The sequence below is a fragment of the Puma concolor genome, chromosome B3 (assembly GCF_028749965.1).
Source record: "Puma concolor isolate L17-30 chromosome B3, mPumCon1.1.hap2, whole genome shotgun sequence".
In the NCBI taxonomy this organism is placed as follows: domain Eukaryota; kingdom Metazoa; phylum Chordata; class Mammalia; order Carnivora; family Felidae; genus Puma; species Puma concolor.
The window spans coordinates 66,978,910-67,001,809 of NC_141672.1; the positions used below are offsets into that span (position 1 = coordinate 66,978,910).

Sequence of the window (22,900 nt, forward strand, 5' to 3'; positions counted from 1 at the left end):
CTGAGCCACCCAGACACCCCTTTAAATCCACCACTTTTTAAATCTTAGAAGTTATATTTTATTTTCTGAGAATTATAGAAATATTATACTTATATAAGCGCTTATCTCATAAGCCAATCAGAACAGGGCTCCTTTAATTTTCGAGATTTTATAATCTAATTTATTAATACCACCTAGATTTAGAAAAACATTATACATTCATACAATGAGAGGGAAAAGCCTTTCTGAATTACAGACACACATCCACAAAGATACAGAGCTTATAGCTTTAGTTCCAAATTTTCAATTGTCAAGAGTAAACACGGAAGCACAAAAAATTTACTGGTTCAGATTATCAGAGACTCTTTTCCTTCCTGGTGGAACACAACATTCTTAATTGGTTTGAGCCCAAACAGATGAACAGGAAGACAAAACTAACAAACTACTTTCTCTGTTTCTCTCACCCACAAGGACTAGATCTCTACAAATCTTTAATCCATACACACAGCTCACCAGACAGTAATACTATATTCCCAATCACTCTACCAACAGTAGGCAATGACTTATTGCTGTAAGCAAAACAAAGACAAATCAAAAAATTAATAGAGAACAATATTAAGTTTGAAAACACAGACACTCAGCAAAGTTCTAGTGGCATTTTGAGAATATATATATATATACATATACATATATATGTATATATATATATGTATATGTATATATATATATATATATATATATATATATATATATATATATATACATATATCCCACAAGCTACACTTAAATGGTAAAAAGTATACCTGGTTTTGTTAGGTAAATCCATTGGGCATCTCAGTAGAAGACCTACAAACTGTTAAAAGACAATTTAAAAATTTTAAATACATCAAAATGACAGACAGCCATATCCTGCAAGACCTAATTTCATAGCAACATATGCTACAGACATCTTCCCAAAATGTACAGTGGTGGATGGTAGATTGTTAAATCCTGCCATTTAAAGGAATGTTCTACACTTGAGTTTTAATGACTGGAAATGTGTTACAAAGAGCTCATCTTTGGAACTAACTTGTGTGCAAGACCAGCCAATTGAATAACTTGGCCTGTTCAGACACGAGAATACTGAAAATGGCAGAATTCAAAGATGAACTCAGGAAGTGCCATTCAGATGATACTCTAGACCCATCCCACCACAGTGTGGTGAAGAGTTCCAGAAGCCCCCTTTTCACTCCTGGTGAAGAATTTAACTTGACGACAAAAAAGTGCCCATATTTGGCAGGTGTCCTGCCTGCATATGTTACAAGCCTGCAGTATCAAGAAGACCCAGATGGTGACACTGTTCAACATGAGGTCTTAGGTAACTGGTTCTTAAAATACCTGGAGCACAGAACTGCATCCAGAAATTACAGCTGGGAAAAAGGAAAAAGGAAAAAGGAAAAAGGTGAGGTTTAGGAAGGATTTTTTTTTAAAAAAAAGGTAAAAATCATGCCTTTCATACAGATATAAAATGAATATGTACTAAAGACATTAGAGTATATTAATCAATGAAGGTAGATGTTGTAACCCTTTCAAAGGAGAAATTAAAAATCACAAATATGTATGAAGTAAATGGATATTGAAATGAATGTGCAAACGGTAGCAAAACTAACTTTTTCCATAGTGATTGAAACCAGAAGACAGGAAATAGAGATGCCTGTGTATTTAGGTAAATTTGCAGTAAGGACAAGAAATTAAGGAAGCTCATCTCTGATAGTCTCTCTTGTTGTTTTATTTATTTTTTCCTTCAGTGAAGCAGAACATGAGGTTATCTGCTACAAATAAAAGGAACTGGCTGCTGTGAAAGGAATTCATGCATAAAAATATCTCACGTCAGCCTTACCACAGTGACTTTCTCATTTCATTTAAAGTAGCCTGTAAAACACAGATAAGTCATCTGGAAGATAGGCCGGATCATCCTTTTGATGCGTCGGCACAGGCTAATCCTCTGGACACTGTTAAGAAGTTAGGTGTAGGAATCTATCACTAGGCAAGTTTGGGAAACAGTGCTCTAGCATAGTTTACCTTATTGGGTTCACTAGCAGAGCCCTGAAGAAATAAAACCCAGGGGTGGTGAGTTTTGAAAGATCCATGGAGTTCCTTCCAGGTGAGACATTTAGGAGAAGTACTGAGAAATACTGGGCAGTCAGTGAGTGCAACATGAGGGAAGGGGGTAGAGCCATAAAAGGGAGGGAGTAGCAAAGGAAGGGGCCTGGTGGGGAGCTCACACAAGCTTCAGCTGATGCACAGTGTGTCTGCTGGAAAAGAAAGGAGACAAGAGGCAAGAAAGAAGGGTGCTGATAAGCCTGAAGCAGATCTGTGAAGGCTGAGATCTCACAGTAGAGAGAAACGGAGAACAATTAAATCAGTACCTTCAGGGGAGGGCTCTGGCACTGGTATTTAAAAAGCTCTTTGTGGTTTATAACCTGCAGCCTAGGTTGATAACCCCTGTCCCCCAGCTGGAGTTCACCAAGTGAAGCTGATCATTGATGCCATGGTTCTAAGTGATTTCTCTGTTCCCTACTCAAGAGGATGTGAGGATTTGGGTTGAGTTTCTTCTTGATAATTAGGGTAAAATTCCTGAAGAGGAAATGACTTGTGGTTTTTTCCCTGTGATTTCAATTGTGTCATATCACTGAATGTTCTCTTTCTGTGAATAAAAAGAAAAAGAATAGGTCGACTTTCCATTTATCAGTGTGTACTATCCTATTGTTGCAGTCAAGAATTCAGAAGTGTGGCTGTAAAATGGCAGGCTTGAAGTCTTTTACTCTTTGCATTGTAACCTACTGCAAACAGTATGGCCTAGTAATACGACAAGTGGTACAGTGGAAACAGCAATGGGTTTGGCCTCACAAGACAGGACAGCCAGTGCCAATAATGCCCAGAGAAATCACTACACACTTACCTCAGCTTCAGTTTTCTTTTCTCAAAAATGAGATGCTACATCTCTTTGGATCTAAAATGCTACTGATTATAAGACACACCATAGTTTTACATACCACTTAAAAAAGGAAAGATAATCGTTTTATTCCACTGCTAATATATACACTTGGAATGATTATGACAACAGTTTGGGTAATAAATCCCAAATGTTCCAGAATATAAAAATAAAACTCATTTTTCTTATTAAAAAATTCAATGAGCTGAGAAAAATCTTCACTTTTAATTTTTTATAAGAAAAATGCTTTAAATCAATCTCTCCTAAAGTCAATTGGTTAACAACACCTATTGAAACTTTCTTCTTTTCTTAATAGTCAATTCTTTTTTTTTTTTTTTTTTTTTTTTAACGTTTATTTATTTTTGAGACATAGAGGGACAGAGCATGAACGGGGGAGGGGCAGAGAGAGAGGGAGACAAGGAATCGGAAGCAGGCCCCAGGCTCTGAGCCATCAGCCCAGAGCCCGACGTCGGGGCTCGAACTCACGGACCGCGAGATCGTGACCTGAGCTGAAGTCAGACGCCCAACCGACTGAGCCACCCAAGCACCCCTCTTAATAGTCAATTCTTAAGATACAAAAGATATCTAACTAAAAGGCCACCTGCCTTCTAACTTTTCTATAGAATTTCCAAAAGATGTGATGAGGAACACTATCTCCCCCTAAGAAAGTGACTGGACATTTACACATGCCAAACCAGTGAAAAGAGCAAGAATTGTTTTTGTCAAAATGTAAATATGGGATCTTAAAGATTCTTTGGTTTAGCAGAAGCCAATAGTGTTAGTGTTGCAAATTTGTATTGTGATGACATGAGAGTGATTACAAATGTATACATGAACTGGATAAATGTGTTCAGTTAGTGAGGTATGCAATGTAGATGGGAGGAGTTACGGGGGAAGAAGAAACAAGAGGAAGAGCACTGTAGGGGAACACAAGAGTTTGGGGGGAAAAGGGCAACTGTGTAAAAGAAACGAGAATAGAGTAAGGAAATCGAAAATGTTAAATTTGAATGTCTTTAGCACATTATCTACTGGATGAGGCTATTCAATTAATGGATAGCCTGACAGAAAGCAATGTTCAGAAAATAAAAACACATCAGGCTGCGTTCAAACAGAGATGAGGCTCGGTAGAGCTATATCTCTTAATCCTACTGATTGTACACAAGAATCCTTGTAGCTGAAGGATTATCGGACTGTGAGGAACAGACACCTAGAGACCCAGCACTCAGGACCAACATTAAGTGGTTCCAGAAGAGTCTCTTAGGAAACAAAAACACAACTTGAGTTTAGCCCAAGAAAGGTAATTTGTTGGCACACTTAAATTATGGAAAGGGTAGAATGATCCAAAGACTCAAACATCAATACTCTTCCTTCATGTCTTCTTCCAGTCTCTCAATTTTCTTCCTTGGGGCATATAATTTGGACACCAGGGGCCTGGGGTTTATTTAGATCCTTACAGCTCATGAGACAATGGTTAAAAACAAACTGACAAACAAACCACCAGACCATCTAACTGGACTTTCATCATGGTACTCTAAAATCATGAAGTAAAAGATTTCTGGGAAACCATCATGGAGGGTCAGGCTGAAGACCTCCCCTGAACCCACTGGTTCAGCCACGCATTACATACCTTAGGCTGAGATGCAATACGAAGTAAACGCCAATGAAGACCACAAGATTAAAAAATGGAACCAGGATTTAGTTAGGCCTTTATATCTAAATTTTCAAGAAACATGGAGGAATGAAATATGAGTTAAACCACTTCATCAATAAGAAACGAGCCAAATGCAAGAATTGTGACGATCCCCAGGGTAAATATCCCGTTTCGCCAATAAGTAATGGCATGAAGAGAAATGGGGAGTCCTTGGGATAATAAAGACCTAGAAGCATAGCAACCAAATACAATGTGGGATGGGGCCTCCTTTGGGTACATAGGACAAACCAACTATAAAATGCATCATCGAAAAAGTCAAAGACATTTGAACCTAGAATGGATATTAGGTAGTATTAAGGAATTACCTTAACTTTCCAGGTGCTTCCTTTTTTTTTTTTTTTTTTTTTGAGTATTCTTCAGGGAAGTTTAAATGGGAAATGTGCTCTAAAAGTGTGACGCCGGCACAGCCCTGCCCAGCCCACCCAACGCACCACGGCGGCCTCACGGCCCGTTCGCCCGCCGCTCGCCCGGCCCTCGAAGCGCCGAACGCACAGGGGCTTTCTTCGTGCTCGCCCCTCCCGACATGCTCCGCGGGGCCAGAGCGACCGCCCCAGGACCCACGGTCCAGGGCCTGGGTCCCACGAACGGCCCCCTTACCCAGGGTGCTCCGGGCGCGGCTCTCATTTGCATGCCCCACCCGGCAGGTAAACTCGACAGGTCAGTCGCGGCCTAGCCAGCAAAGCACCAAACGTGAGAGCCTCACGAGTGGCTCCTGTCATCACATTTCCCCCAAACGTCCCGAGGTCGCCGGGAAGACGCGCACATCAGTCACCCTAACTAAGAGAGGCTTGAGGCTGCCGTGCCTTATATAACTGGTGGACGGAGGCTGTAGCGTGCTCGCTTCGGCAGCACATATACTAAAATTGGAACGATACAGAGAAGATTAGCATGGCCCCTGCGCAAGGATGACACGCAAATTCGTGAAGCGTTCCATATTTTGCGCAGTTCCCCGGCGAACTATCTATATCCTTTTGAGGACCGGCACGAAAATGGAGGATGGGAGGGTAGCTTTGGAGGCCCGCTCGGAGTTTAAGAATTACAGCTAGCAGCTACCAGCCCAGCACACCTTCGAGGTTCTGCCGTTCCACCGAACCCTGTGTGGTTGGAGGTGAGGCCACCTTGATGGCCCTCTGACATCATTCTGTGGGCGCCCACCACTTTACTGTTATTGAATTACCTAGGTAATCCTGGTACTTGCATCCTAACGCTTGTTCTCGTTGGTTAAAGTCTGCTTTTGGTTTGGGTAATTAACTCTCCTCTGAATCAAAGTTCCCATCACAGAATCCGTCTGATTTAGACAAACCGGCGTTTCTGAATACTCCTTAGATGCCATTGATTTTTTAACAGGTATACAAAGCTGTCTCAGACAGACGTGTGAAAGCAGATCCCAGTGGGCTTGCTGCTTCTAGCCAGTTCTCTTGGTCCTGGAGATCTAGGATCCACAGGCCGCAGCCAACATTGATCTAATCCGGTGTAACCACCCCTTGTAAAACAGTTAACAGTCCCTGCCTTAGTGCACCTCCTCGTGACAGAGGGTGTATGGACTCAGTTATAAAACGACTGAAGAATGTCACAACGTAGGCGCAAGAAATGTGCGCTGATGTTGCTTACTTCCTTTAGTAAGGATTCATTGATTTAGCAGCTTAATAATTTAGGAATGATTTGGTAAGGATTCATGGACCAATTTATGTGCTAGTGTTCTACTCCACCGGAGCCAATACTCTTGGGCCTTCTGGAATTTGTGTTGTTGAAGGAGACAAGACCATACATAAGCCAATTTCAGAATTTTTAGTTCTGTAAAGAAATTTACATCTTGTTTCCGTGATATGTAGAAACGACATATTTGCACATAGATTTCCAGCTGTAACCCAGCTTCGTTTACAAGTCATAGACTGCTTTACAGGAGTGCTTTTCTAGTGAAATGTCACAATTTTATCATTCAGTGCCGTGCATTGTGTTCTGACATGACACCGTTTCCTCAGGGGTAATCATCAGAGTAGAAGCTCGCCAGGGAACTGCGCAAAATATGGAACGCTTCACGAATTTGCGTGTCATCCTTGCGCAGGGGCCATGCTAATCTTCTCTGTATCGTTCCAATTTTAGTATATGTGCTGCCGAAGCGAACACGCTACAGCCTCCGTCCACCAGTTATATAAGGCACGGCAGCCTCAAGCCTCTCTTAGTTAGGGTGACTGATGTGCGCGTCTTCCCGGCGACCTCGGGACGTTTGGGGGAAATGTGATGACAGGAGCCACTCGTGAGGCTCTCACGTTTGGTGCTTTGCTGGCTAGGCCGCGACTGACCTGTCGAGTTTACCTGCCGGGTGGGGCATGCAAATGAGAGCCGCGCCCGGAGCACCCTGGGTAAGGGGGCCGTTCGTGGGACCCAGGCCCTGGACCGTGGGTCCTGGGGCGGTCGCTCTGGCCCCGCGGAGCATGTCGGGAGGGGCGAGCACGAAGAAAGTCCCTGTGCGTTCGGCGCCTCGAGAGCCGGGCGAGAGGGCCGTGAGGCCGCCGTGGTGCGTTGGGTGGGCCGGGCTGGCGCGACTGAGGTTTCCCTGAGAGACTGCGAATTGGTTGACTTGCTGGGCTACCTTGGTGCTGGGTGGAGCACGGGTCCTCCCAGCAAAGTACGTAACTTGTCACCGATATTTCACCCGTGACACAGGGACCTTGTGCCACTTTCCAGAAGGGTTTGTTGAAATGAGCCCAGCGTCCAGCCCTCGGGGAGATTACCGTCAACGATTTGACCACTCACTTCGGAACACGGAGCACCACACTCTAGCTTGTCCTGGGGCTTGTGAGAACCAGCACGTGTCTTGGCCCCAGTCCATTCTGCGCAGGCTCCAGTGGGAACCGGGAAGGTGGTGCGGAGGAGCCCGGATGGGTGGCCACGCCCTTCACAGGTGCCTTCCTCCTAGGTCATTTGCAGCCAGCAACCCGATGGAACGCTGAAGAATGCGGTTAAGCACACCTGTTTGACCTCAGAGGCGGATTCAAGGAATCACACTATTAGAATTGAACTGGAGAATCATTCTTGTACTTCCTTATACTTCACCGCACCTTAGCCCTAGCCCTGTTACGACAAACAAGCGCAGCAGAGCTTTTTGCAGGGAATACTGGAATGTTAGTGTTAACTATTTTGATTTGAACTACTGCAAAAACCATACTGCAAAAACCATACTGCTCAAGTCACGGCCTTGTGAAATGAGGGCCAAAGGTCTTGAAATGAGGGCCTCAAATGGTTACAGTACTCCATATATTGAAGTAAAATGAAGGGCAGAGGTTTGCCTGCATTGTGTTAAAACGGCATCCTTAATAAGGATTATGGCATATTTATATATAATAAGTGGAGTTTTGCTTCTTTTTTAAATGTGTTTATTTTATTTTATTTTATTATTTATTTTTGAAAGAGAGCGCGCGCGAGCGGGGGAGGGGCAGAGAACGAGAGGGAGACACAGAATCTGAAGCAGGTTCCAGGCTCTGAGCTGTCAGCACAGAGCCAGAGGCGGGGCTAGAACTCACAAACCGTGAGATCATGACCTGAACTGAAGTTGGACGCTCAACCGATTGAGCCTCCCAGGTGCCCCGTTGTTTCTTTTTTCTTGCCTATCATTGTCCTACCCTTCCTCTGAAAATATGACACAATATTTTGAAGTAAAGACCTGAGAAAGATCAGTAATTTTGAGAAGTTTTTTAATTGGTACCCAATTTTATGATGTACAAAAAGAAAGTAGTGTGAAACCGTATGAAAGTTTCTGGTATTTCTGAGACAAAACATAGAGAAGAAACAGAAAGCCTACAGAGATTATTGGTAAACCTATTTTTCCCTTTGTCCATTGTAATTCTTTTCTTTAACAGCTTTTGAAAAGTAATAAAAACACTATGTTCTTCTCCCCCTCAAAAAAAAAAAATAGGCAAAAACGACATGCTTATTGAGTTAAATTGCCCAATTACAAATAAAATATGCTTTGATATATTTTTTCTAATGGCTTGTCTTTCCAATAAGCCATTTCTGATTTCAAAGCTATTAAAAAAATAGTAGATTGATGTTCAATTATATGATTTGAAGAAATATATCAAAACCCTTTCATGTTCTTGCTCTCTTTAGAAACCTTACAACCAATTTAAGAGATACATGGTTAGAGGAGTCTATATTTGGAAGGATGGTTCCAGAGTCATGAACTTGAGGTCTCTACTGGTTGTAAGCTCTTCAGTCAGGCTACACTCCTGGATGACCACGTTTAAACCCTTTATATTCTAAAAAAAGAAAAAAATATTTACTTTTACAGAACGAAAAAGTTGAAGCTTTACAAGACATAAAATCTTTTGGGAGAAAAAAATCTTTATAATGGTTTTAAATTATCAGATGTCATGGCACCCCTGCACAATGTGCTGTCGAGCTACAGCAGAATTTCTCACAGGTGATTTATGTTTGACCCCTTTTAAAGCAAAAAATTCTAGACCGCTAGCATTGCTGAAATTACTTCTATTTTTTTTTTTGTCATTTAAATATGTATAAACATAAAACAGGGTAGAAACCACTTATTCATATAGCTGTTATAAACTCTAAAACCAAAGCAGATTTACATATTAAATACAAAACTACAAGTCACTACAAGTCAAATTAACAACATTAATTTATTGCAGTAGATGATGTTTGGCTGAAACAAAATCACCACTGTTGGGTTTGATAGTGGGAAGATGTAGCCTCAGGTTCAGTTCTCTACTTAGTCTGTTTCTGTGCAGTTGCAGAGAATACCAAGAACATACATATGTTCTAAAAACACTAAACCTTTATTTACTACCAAATTATATAGATACTGGCACAGACATTTTGTTCTTATTTTAACATCTATGAAATCAGGACACAATAGACAGTACATGGGCACTCAGAGTCTATGAAATAGCATAGTTCAAGAAAATCAGACCTCATACTTAACACTCTGTTAGTGAGAAATCCTTAAATGCCAATATATTACTTGATGACTCTGTTATTTATTCCAACTTGGAGTTAGCATAATAATATAATTGAAATCACCACTAAATATATCATCAAATTTTGCTGAAATTTGAAACAAGAAAATAATATCTGAAGTTATTTTTAAATTCTTAGAAATATTTTTTAAATATTTTGTTTGTTTTGCTTGTTTCAGCCCTGAGCTCATAGTCAGACTGTTGAAGATAAAGACAGAACTAGGCTTCTCATAGTGTTTTATTTTATATATGCCTGGGACTCTGGCAAATATTTCAACAATTGCTGGCAAGATAGTAAAGAATTAACAGAGAATTTGTATAATCAGAAATGCCCTCTCACTCCCAAAACAAGGCAGACAGGTTCCTAAAGCAAAACAAGCCTAACGCAGGCATCACAGGCCTTGTGGTTTTTCAAACAGGCTCCATGTTTGCCATGAATGAGGCTTGAGAACGAAGAGTTTCACAGAGGCAATTAGTATCTCATTTACACCATTTCAAAATTGATCATAAATCAGATTTTATTATTATTGCTTCCACTGTTTTCAATTTAGAATATTCAAATTACCATTAAATCTTTATTTGTATAGAATGTCCTGAAAGCATTTGGCTTTCGCTTGGTACAAATACATCATTTATATTATTTAGTCTGCCTCTGTTCATTTCCCATTAGCCTCTACAAAATAGTGCATTACTCAGTGGCATGTCATTTTCGTGATGTGAAATCAAAGTATTGATTTGTTAAAAACATAAGAAACTAAAATCTTGGTCATTTAAAATGCTATTTATATGAATATTATCACTAGGAACTAGAAACATTGCCTTCAATGTTCAATGGCCGTTGCTGTCATTTAACTAGTAGGACACAACAACCAAACAGCAGCCAGTTATACACTGTCACATTGATGGCCCCTCAGCTCAGTATGATGAGATGGCAAATGGAAATGCAAATTCACATTGGGATCTCATGGCAATGCTTTAGTTATAAGCTGAATATAACTTATTCCAATGTGTCATACTCTGCTTATTTCAATATTTTGAGACAAGCATCTCAAAAAAAAATTCCCGTAGAAAATCCTTTGATCCCTAAGAATCTGTCTGAAGAATCCAAGAGGTTCTAAATACCAATTTGGGAAACACTATAGGCTGATATAGAAAAGTATAATTTCTGGAGTTTGTGTAGTTTTATATGTGTTCTTTCCTTGAAAGAATAAGTCAAGAATTTGAAGTTTATATATTCTCAAATCAGTCAACATGACACATCATGTCAATAAGAGAAAGGATAAAAGCTATATGATCATTTTAATAGATTCAGGATAAGCATTTGACAAAGTACAACATTGATTCATTATAAAAACACTCAACAAAGTCGGTTTAGAAGAAACATACCCCAATATAACAAAGGCTTTAGGTGAAAAACCCATACCTGTTGTGATCAAAACAGTATAAGAATATGCAATGGGAAAAAGACAGTCTCATACCCCTCAGAATGGCTTAAATAAAAAACACAAGAAACAAGTGTTGGTGATGACATGGAGAAAAAGGAACCCTTGTGCTCTGTTTATAGGCATGCAAATTGGTCCAGCCACTCTAGAAAACAGTATGGAGGTTCCTCAAAAATTTAAAAATAGAACTACCCAATGATCCTGCAATCACAGTACTGGGTATTTACCCAAAAAACAAAACAAAACAAAAACAAAAAAACCCATTAATTCAAATGATACATGCACTCCTATGTTTATTGTAGCATAATTTACAATAGCCAGATTATGGAATCAGCCCAAGTGTCCATCAATACATGAATGTATAAAGATGTGAGAGATATATAAATACACACACACATGCACACACACACTGGAATATTATTCGGTCATAAAAAAGAATGAAATCTTGCCATTTGCAACAACATGAGTAGAGCTAGAGACTATAATGCTAGGTGAAATGAGTCAATCAGAGAAAAATAAACACCATATGATTTCACTCATATGTGGAATTTAAGAAACAAAACAAACAAGCAAAGAAAAAAAGAGAGACAAACTAAAAAGCATACCCTTAGCAATAAAGAACAAACTGGTGGTTGCCAGAGGAGAGGTGGGTGGAGGAATGGATGAAATAGGTGAAGGGGATTAAGAGTACACTTATCTCAATGAGCACTGGGTAATATATGGAATTGCTGAATCACTGTATTGTACACTTGAAATTAATATAACACTGTATATTAACTAAAATGAAGTTAAAATAAAATTAAAAAAAAAGAATTAGAAACAGAAAAGGTAGGAGAGGGGTATATTTATTGAGCACCAACTACTTGACAGGCACTTTACATACAAGATTGCATTTAATATTTGCAATTATTCTGAGAGGTAGGAATTATCCCATTCTATAATGAGGAAAATAAAGCTCAAAGGAATTGTGTACCCTGCCTAAATTCATATGGGTAATAAAAAATGGTTTGGGGAGAGACAGCATTCAAACTCAGGATCCTCAGAATCCACATCCATGCTGCTTCTATTATTTTGTAATATGATTTAACATTAGAGGTATTTTTACATAGCTTTAACCAAGAAAATCTTTATGAACTGTGTTGAAATTCTTGGGCAATCCATACACAGAACATGAGAAAATGAAAAACTTCAGATAGTTCTAGATATACTGTTTCTAGATTATGAAAGAAAAACAGTCAATCTCAAACCAGATCACTTCTATCTTCCAAAATGCTTCTGGGGTACCTCTGTTAGACTACTGAAACTTACTAATGAAATAAAAAGTAATACAATTGTTATAGTCAGAAAACAAAAACAGAAGAAAAAACCCATGACTTTAAAAAAATAATACAATGACCTGAGACAGGATTTCTGTGCCCATGTTGTCCTCCATTAAAACAAATGATTCATAACAATTTAGTGTTTGTGTCTTTAATAAAAAAAATTGATAAGTTAAAATGTAGTTCTTGAAAAATAATTGGACAAAATAAATACTAATTCACTATTTGAATGCATGTTTTATCAACTAAAATCAGTCAAATAGTTTTCATTAAAGAATCCCAGTTGATTTTACACAGAGTTCTAGCATTTCTAAGAGCTCTTAAAAACGTAGGTCAAACTCAATTATTGTTTTTAAGCATGCAAAAAAATTAATTAGAGATGAAGTTTCTAAAAGGAAACAGGAAAACATTTTTGCAACTTTGGGATTAAAGATTTCTGAGATAGGACATAGAAAGCAGCAACTATTAAAAAATTGATAAATGGACTTCATCAAAATGATAACCTGCTTATCAAAAGACACCTGTGGGTTTTTTTTTAATGTTTGTTTGCTTTTGAGAGAGAAAGCTCATGCACAAGTTGGGGAGGGGCCAAGAGGGAGGGAGAGAGAGAATCCCAAGCAGGCTCTGTGCTGTCAGTGCACAGCCTCATGGAGGGCTCTGTCTCGCCAACCTTGAGATCACGACCTGAGCCAGAATCAAAAGTCAGATGCTTACCCCGACTGAGCCATCCAGGTGCTCCCACCTCTTTTTTTTTTTTTCAATAGGCAATCCAGAGACAAGGAGAAAATAATCAGGAAAATTTCACAATCAAATATCAGGAAAAGGATGTACATCTACAATAAATCAGGAACTCTTCACCTTGACAATAAAGTGAACAAAATCCCAAATAAAATATGGGTACAAGACTTGAACAGGCACTTCACACCCAAAAAAAAGATACGTAAATGGCTAATAAGGAAATAGAAAGATGCTCAACATCATCAATTATCAGAGAACTGATAGTTAACACACAATTATTACTATTTCAAAACTATTAGAGTGGCTAAAATTTAGAAGATTGACAATATCAAACATTGGCAATTATGTGGAGAAACTAGAGCTCTTACATTGTTGGTGAGAGTGTAAACTTGTATAACTTTCATATAACCGTTTGGCAGCTTCTTATAACGATAAACATACACTTACACTGTGACCCATCAATTCCACTCCTATGTATTTGTCGAGGAGAAAATAAGACATGTGTCTGCGGAGATTCATATGAGAAAGTTTACAATTGCCTTATTTATAATAGTTCCAAGTTGGAAACAATCCAAATGTCCATCAACAGGAAAATGGATAAGTTGTGGTATATTAATACAATGAATACTACTCAGCAATAAAAAAGGAGCACAGTACTAAAAAGCACAACAACCTGGATGCACTTCACAGGCATATTGCACAAAAGAAGCCAAACACAAAAAGGTACATACTGAATTATTCCTTTCGTATGAAGTTCAAGAACAAGCGGTAATGATAGAAATAAGAACAGAAGTTGCTTAGGAGAGAGGGGGAAATGGGGAACTCTCTAAAAGATGGTTCAGAAGGACTTTCTGGAATGATGTAAAGATCTATTATCTTGATCCGTGTGTGGGTTATATAGGTATATGCATTTGCCAAAACATCAAATATACACTTGAGAAGCATATCACCATTACAAATTATACTGCAACAAGACAGTGGGCTTCAGTGAAAAAGAAAAAAGCATTAGTAACAAAAGTCCCGTTGCTGAGATCTAATGCTGAAGGGCTTGCTGTTTCTAACAAGTGCAGCATCGTTCCTGGAACTTTATACCCTAGCTATACTCCTTTACTAAACATGTTAATTCCATCTAATAACAAGGCACTTAATAAAGCTGGTAGCTTTTGCCACTGTGGAGGCTTCATCAAGTTGATTCGAGAAATTCATAAATATACTTCTGAAGTAGTACATTGAATGTTTTCAACTTATATTAATTCCTTCACTTAATAAACATTTATCGAGCACTAATTATGTTCCAGGCAATGTTGTAGGCTGCGGGGATACAGCAGTGACCAAAACACTACACACCTTGCTTCATGGAGTTTCACTTGAGTGTGGAAGAGACAAAGTATACAAATACATAAATGAGGTGATTTCAGGTGGTGATAAACGCAATGAAGAAAATAAAATATTTGACCAAATTTTATTCATTTCTGAAAAAACATGTGTATTACGTATTTACATGTCAATTACATATCATGTTTAGCTCCATTATGATTTCAAAAACCAATTCTTGAATGCTTTTGTGCCCACTATATGATGAGAACACATTTTTAAAACATGAAGCCCTATTTCATCCACCCACATTTATGTATATTTTAATTTCTTACACACTCTTTTAAAAAGGACAGATTGGGGCACCTGGGTGACTCAGTTGGTTAAGCATCCACTCTTGATTTTTGTTCAGGTCGTGATCTCATGGTTCATGAATTTGAGCTTGTATCAGGCTCTGCGCTGACAGTGCAGAGCCTGCTTGGGATTCTCCTTCTATCCCTCTCTCTGCTCTTTCCCAGCTCATGCTCTCGCTCTCTCTCTCTCTCTCTTTCTCTCAAAATAAATAAACTTTTTTAAAAAGGACAGACTGACAATTCACCAGATCATTACACACAAATAATAGAGCATATGGACTGTGCATTTAAGTAAAGTATACCACACTGTTAAGATCCACCATCATAATTTCACTGGGAACTCACTTTCTCCTTAAGGCTTGATTCTTTAAGGAATTATACTAATAAGTGACTGGGAATTTTGTAAACCTACAGGCTTGAAGTGACCTGTGAAAGTCAGACCACTTACCAACGGCTCGTTCATCATATCAAGCATAGTATAGAGAGTAAACGTTTCAGACTCTTAAGTCAATTAGCATCTCGTCCCTTGGAAGTGTGGCACTCAGGCAGTTGTGCCACATGATTTCACCATGTGTAAGCATGGTGCCATACAATGGTATTGTTACCGTTAATCTTTTAAAGGTTATTTTGGTTCTCATAAGTGGAGGAACAGAAAAAGATGCTAACTATTACTGTTTTAGCTTTGTTTGACATCGATGAAACACTAGAATTGGAGTAGTCTCACCTATGGCAGATCAACTTCTGTCATAGAAACAGCTCTTGCAAAGTCAGGTAGACCTGTGCGCAAGCCAAAATGTGGGTGAGACTATTTCCTTTATTTTAGTTTCTACAGTGGTTTATACCATTTTGAGAAGTGGTGTTATCTTTCATTAGCAAATCTTATCAACACTTTAGGGAAAACAATAGGTGAAACCATGGTTAGGTGTCATCTGCTTAGAAACAGAAACGGTGCCAGAAGGCAGCGTGCTCTCTCTGTCCAGTAGCTTGCTGGCAGAACTGAAATTAAAACAGAGAGCGCCAAAGTGTTCATTTTTGGCTAATCTTCTAACATCCCTCCATACCCCACAATTCATATGGAAGAAAAACCCTGATTGTCAGCTGAGTCTACCTACACTTGATGAAAATCTATATTTATGTTCATTCACCTTGCAAGATAACAATGATAACAGTGACAGCAGCTCTTGAGCAACTATGGAGCAAGTATTCAACTAAAGAAAAAGACGACCAGGGCTGCATCATCACCTGAACCAAGAAAAATAATTAAGAATCAAAATAATCATTTATACAAATAGTAATATTAAGAAGAGTGAAAATGGACCCCTACAATTTATACGATAGAGTTGAGTACTATTTTTTCCTAATTTATGAAAATACATGCACGGTATTGGCACCCACAGGAACAATAAAACTCAATTAATTTTATCGTTTAAAAGCAGGTTTTGAGGAAGATTGGCAGAGACAGGAGAATGCCTGTTGATTAAATCTTGCTCTATGCCTTCCAGCTGAAGTGCTTTATACTTTACACTAAGAAAATATCCAAATCACCTTTGGATGGTGTATATAATGTTATCTGACATCATCCTAAAATGTCTCATCCTCCTGGTTCCTTTTTTATCATTTGAGACACATGGTCAGTAAGGACCTCTTTTCTATAGGTCACATGGCTCTTAACCTGTGAGGCTGTGAGGAATATGCTTCCAGGCAGGCCTATCTGGATTTGCATTTCAGCTATGTCATTTACTAGTGTGATCCTGGGTTAGTTCTTTGAACTTATCCAGTTCCTTGAACTGGGCATAATACCAACCTCTTCCTGTTATTTTAAGATTAAAAAAAGGGGGCGCCTGGGTGGCGCAGTCGGTTAAGCGTCCGACTTCAGCCAGGTCACGATCTCGCGGTCCGCGAGTTCGAGCCCCGCGTTGGGCTCTGGGCTGACAGCTCAGAGCCTGGAGCCTGTTTCGGATTCTGTGTCTCCCTCTCTCTCTGCCCCTCCCCCGTTCATGCTCTGTCTCTCTCTGTCCCAAAAATAAATAAATGTTGAAAAAAAAAAGAATTTCTTAAAAAAAAAAAAAAGATTAAAAAATGATATATGGGGGCACCTGGGTTAAGCATCCGACTCTTGATTTTCGCTCAGGTCATGATCTCATCATGGTTTGTGAGTTTGAGCCCCACGTTGGGCTCAGCACTGAAAGCATGGAGCCTGTTTGGGATTCTCTGTCTCCCTCTCTCTCTGCCTCTGTCTCTCTCTCTCTCTGCCTCTCTCTCAAAAATAAATAAATAAACATTAATATATATATATATATATATATATATATATATATATATATATATATATATGCCTGGCTAATGAAAGGTACACCATTACTGGTTCATTTGTTTTCTGCTTCTTTCCCTAGACCTTATAACACATGGTTCATATAATCAGTTATCTGTGTATCTCTTATAGTTTACCCCTCCTTAGACTATAACCTCCTTATTAAGGAGGATGGCAGATCATTCATCTTTGTGTCCTTTAGAGCCCACCATACAATGCCTTAAACAGAGTAGGCACTTGAAACTATATATTCAATTTTACTTCTTGTAACTCATATATACTCAGCAATTTAATGAAATAAAACCATACTAAAAATGCCCAGTGATGTTTCTTTTCTTGAATAGGCAGGCTGCTTTTATTTTTAGACATGTCCTTCTGTAGCATTCACTTAGACTGATGGCCTTTTCCTTCAGGTGGACAGAGTCTTTGTAGGTTAGATGGGCTATCTGTTTTCACGATTCAGCTGAGGCTTTGCTTTTGTCCTGAATTAGTTTGTGACATATATGGTTAGATGAACTTCCCAGTGAAACAAGAGGAGCCCAAGGAATAAATCTGCCAAACTACTCCAGTTTTTGTCAACTGAACATCCACTAGTTGCAATTTACAGCACAGTTGACCATATACATATATAATACATAAAATATATAATATGTATTACATTTTTAATAACACTAACAAGAATTTTAGTGAGCACTAAGTGTATTCAAAATGCTTTGATCCAAGGAAATTTATTTTTTCAAGTTCTCCACAAAGTACATGCCAAGTATATAAAATTTTTTATTCCGATTCTGTGTCTCCCTCTCTCTCTGCCCCTCCCCCGTTCATGCTCTGTCTCTCTCTGTCCCAAAAATAAATTAAAAAGTTGAAAAAAAAATTTATTAAAATTTTTTAAAAGGCAAATCCAATTAGTCAGATGAAGCCATGCCTTGTACATTTTACCTTGGAAAAAGTGTACGTAAATTAATAGTCTTGAATATTTATGAATTAAGGGCAACTTTCCTTTATCTTTCTCTTTGGCCCTTCGACTTTAGAGAACATCAGTTTTCTCATCTCAAGTGGCTGTTTTGAGGCTTAAATGAGGTAAGCATACACAATGCGCAGTGTAGTGCCTGCTGTACAGCATGGGCTGAAGTGAGGACAGTTGGGTAGCTGGTATTGACATTCAAGGCACGGCATAACCCTGGGCTTCCCTTTCAGGAAGATGGGACAATCCAGCAAGGAATTTCCCAGTCCCCTTTTCTCTGAATCCACAGGCATTCCAAAGATCTTTGACTCAAATACTGTTTTCACAGTAAATTTCATCAAAAACATTAATTTGAGGGATGGCTCAGTTAGTAAAGCATCCTACTCTTGGTTTTGGCTCATGTCATGATCTCCTGGTTTTGTGAGTTCAAGCCCCACATAGGGCTCTGTGCTGACAGTGCAGAGTCTGCTTGGGATTCTTTGTCTCCCTTTCTCTCTTCCCCTTTCCCACTCGTGTTGTCTCTGTCTCTCTCAAAATAAATAAATAAACTTAAAAAATATTACCTTGAAAAAAAAAGCAAGGAAGTGACTACCATATTTGGAGAGGAGAGAGCACTGGGCGGTTTTCTGGGAGCTGGCAGTGTTCTGGATCGAAGTAGTGGCTACCTGGTGTGACTTTAGGATAATTAAGCTATACATCAAGGTTTTATGCACTTTTCTAAATGTGTGTCATATTTCAATGGAAAAAAGGTTTAAAATGTGTATGTGTATGTGTCTCAAGAAAACAGAAAATAATACCTGCTTGGATTTTTAGAGTGTTGTTTGTTTTTTTTTCAGATTGCTAACAGGTGACACACTGTGAATCCAAAGGACTCCTTCCATTTGATCCAAACATATTTAAAAGTTTGTCTGAAACTGGTGCAGCTGCTCTGGAAAACAGTGTGGAGCTTCCTCAAAAAATTAAAAATAGATCTACCCTATGACCCAGCAATAGCATGCTAGGAATTTACCCAAGGGATACAGGGGTGCTGATGCACAGGGACACTGGTACCCTAATGTTTACAGCAGCACTTTCAACAATAGCCAAATTATGGAAAGAGCCTAAATTTCCATCAACTGACGAATGGATAAAGAAGATGTGGCTTATATATACAATGGAATACTACTTGGCAATGAGAAAGAATGAAATCCAGCCATTCATAGCAACGTGGATGGAACTGCAGGGTATTACGCTAAGTGAAGTAAGTCAGGCAGAGAAAGACAGATTCCATATGTCTTCACTCATATGTGGATCCTGAGAAACTTAACAGAAGCCCATGGGGGAGGGGAAGGGGGAAAAAGGGTTACAGAGAGGGAAGGAGGCAAAGCATAAGAGACTCTTAAATAGTGAGAACAAACTGAGGGTTGATGAGGGGTGGGGGAGAGGGGAAAGTGGGTGATGGGCAATGAGGAGGGCACCTGTTGGGATGAGCACTGGGTGTTGCATGGAAACCAATCTGACAACAAATTATATTTTAAAAAAAAAGTTTGTCTGAGGTTTCATTCCTGTCTTTTTACTTCCCCAAACTTTTTTTCCAAAGCAGGATGTGCAATTTACACCATGTTGATATCAATATGCAAACTAATTAAATCTTAACTTTTAAAATTATAAAATATTTCAAATATATAAGTATTGAGAATAAGAGAAACCTATATATAGAATCTTAATTTGCCCAATTTGCTTCAAACTTTGCAAAAATAGTAAAAATTACAGATATACCTTAGGCCCATTATGTGCCTTTCTCAGCTGTCATTCTTCTTCCTCTCTTCCCAAATACCAATTTCCATGAATTTTAAAATAAATTATGTATACACACACACACACATATATACATCCATAATCAATATATAGTGTTCTTTTGTGGGTTTAAAAACTTGGTTTAAACTGAATCATATCGGGGCACCTGGGTGGCTCAGTTGGTTAAGTGTGTTTTGGTCTCAGCTCAGGTCATGATCTCACAGTTCTTGGGTTCAAGACCCACGTGACGCTCCATGCTGACAGTGCAAGCCTTCTTCAGATTCTCATTCTCTCCCCCTCTCTCTTCCCCTCCCCCACTTGTGCTTCTCTCTCTCTCTCTCGAAATAAATAAATAAACTTAAAAAAATGTATCATATTATGCTTCTGCAACTTTTTATTTTGGCTTAAAATTATATTTTTGATGTTCACTCATGCTAATACATGTAGTTCCTGGCCAGTATTCTTGCCTGAATATACCACTAATTTTTTAATTTATTTGCTCTCCCATAAAAAACACTTTGATTTCATCAATTATTTTGCTACTGAAAACATTCTTATGGAAAAAGAATTGGCAAACTACCACCATGGGCTAAAACTAGCATTCATCTCTTTATCTTTTCTTTTCTTCTTCTTCTTCTTCTTCTTCTTCTTCTTCTTCTTCTTTTAACGTAATCTCTATGCCTAACGTGGGGCTTGAACTTACAACTTCAAGATCAAGAGTTGCCTATATACCAACTGAGCCAGCCAGGCATCCCATTACTACCTATTTTTGTATGGCCCATGAGCTAAGAATGGTTTTTACAATTTTTAATAATTGAAAATATCAAAGAATACTAATATTTTGTGACACATGAAAATTATATGAAATTCAAATCAGTGTCCATAAATAAAGTTTAATTGAAACATAACAATGGCCATTTATTTATGTATTTTCTAAAGCACATACAGCAAAATTGCATAGTTGTGACAGAGACCATAATATACTCCATAAAGCCTAAAATATTTACTATTTGTCCCTTTACCAAAACAATTTGATGACCCATTACAAAGGTCTCTTCATGTACATATGTGAAATTTTCTCTAGGATTTATTTCCAGGAGCTCATATAGTTCATAGAGTGCTAAGTTCTTCAGTCTTACCAGATTTGGACCACGAACTGTGAGATCATGACCTGAGCCGAAGTTGGACGCTTAACCGACTGAGCTACCCAGGTGCCCCTATATTTTCTTATGTTATTATTATCTAAAAACTTTATTATCTTACTTTTCATATTTGGATATAGATTCTATGGAATAAGATTTTTTAATGTAAGGTGTGAGGCAGAAATCAAGACTTGTTTTCTGTATAGATACACTAGCAAATCAATGCTATTTATTAAACAAGTCATCCTTCCTTCTGACCTTCAACGCTACCTTTGTGTATAGCTTTGACCTTTAAAGCATGGGTCTCTCTTTTGGCTCTTTTGATCTATTGGTCTATCCTTTGTGCCAATACCACGTGGTCTTAATTAAAAATGTATAGTTTTTTTTTTTTAATTTTTTTTTTTTCAACGTTTATTTATTTTTGGGACAGAGAGAGACAGAGCATGAACGGGGGAGGGGCAGAGAGAGAGGGAGACACAGAATCAGAAACAGGCTCCAGGCTCTGAGCCATCAGCCCAGAGCCTGACACGGGGCTCGAACTCACGGACCGCGAGATCGTGACCTGGCTGAAGTCGGACGCCTAACCGACTGCGCCACCCAGGCGCCCCAAAAATGTATAGTTTTTAAAGGCAGAGGAGAGCAGGAGAGGTATCCCCAGCAGGAAAGGTGTGTAAGATATGGATATAATTTGTTCATGTACAGAATCCAGAGGGAACAGCAAAATAATTTATTTTAAATTGTCAGCATGTTGAATTCACTTTCCAATGTCCTACCGAGGAGCCATAGTTTCATGTTCACTAGAATAAACACCCTTTATCCCTCATTTCAAAAACTGTTTCTATCCATATAGGAGCTGTGAGACATCTGCTCTAAGATCTTTTTCTCTAGTAAGGCTGAAAGTTTGATGGATCTATTTACTCCCTCTTGCCTAGGCCCTTGGTTGTCACCAGGTACGTGCATTTACAGGCAATCTGATCAGGGCTAGGATAAGTTAAGAAGCTTCTGTGGCAAAGAATTTATCTTTTTGCTCTCAAAAACAACTTATCCCAATCAATTGATCAAATCAAATCTTGTTAACCATGGAGCTTTTTTTTTTTTTTTTTTGCACCAACCTGGTCTTCTAGGAGTCATCCCATTTTACTGGGTTAGGTGACCTTTCCTGAGCCTTCGTATTCCCTGGGGAAATTGTCTTCAAAGCTCTTGTAACACTGAGCTGTAATTGTTTCTTTACTGATCTGTCTTCCCCTGTAGATCATGAAAACCTTGGGGTTAATATCTCAGTTCTTTTTCTTTTCTTTTTTTATCTCTACTTCCTAGAAGAGCACCAGGAACAAAATTGATATATAACAAATATAACAGAATTACATATTTAAATGAAAGAATTATTTTCAGGCTCAATCAGTCATACACATTACTGACTTAAATAGGCTCCGTCGTTAAAATTTAACCATGTCTAGAGGTTAACTATTAACTCACAAATCTGAATTTGTGGTGAGGAGTTTGCTAGTACAATTAAACTGAATATCCTGGAAGCAAAACATCAGAGAGTATTGACTATTAATTGTATAATATGATTTCTGGTAATATGAAAACCAGATATCCTGAGGAATTGTCTCAGTGTATCGCACATATTCACACGTATGCATGCACACATGAAGGGAGAAAGAGGGAGGGAGATATGGATAAGTCTTATTTAAAAGTCTCCACAAATGCAGAGCTGGGCCGGCAAGAAAGTTACCTCCAGATAATGAGCACTGGGGCTGAGAGCTGCCTGAAGCATCTGACAGGCCCCAGTGGTATACAGCTTTTGGTTTTAACTGATTGCATGCAAGAGGCAGGAGACAAAACTGAGGGCTTATGTAAAGTGGCAAATCAAAATAAGATAGTGGCATAAAGCTAAG

The 22,900-nt window shown here is 38.7% G+C and overlaps 2 non-coding genes across 2 annotated transcripts; one reads left to right on the top strand and one right to left on the bottom strand.

Moving 5' to 3' along the window:
* Positions 1–5,497: 5,497 nt before the first annotated feature.
* On the top strand, positions 5,498–5,604 carry LOC112856546 (U6 spliceosomal RNA). Its single transcript, XR_003223119.2, has one exon. It is a non-coding gene; the product is annotated as a U6 spliceosomal RNA (small nuclear RNA).
* A 1,080-nt stretch (positions 5,605–6,684) lies between these two features.
* On the bottom strand, positions 6,685–6,791 carry LOC112856527 (U6 spliceosomal RNA). The gene has a single exon (XR_003223102.1). It is a non-coding gene; the product is annotated as a U6 spliceosomal RNA (small nuclear RNA).
* Between the last annotated feature and the right edge of the window lie 16,109 nt (positions 6,792–22,900).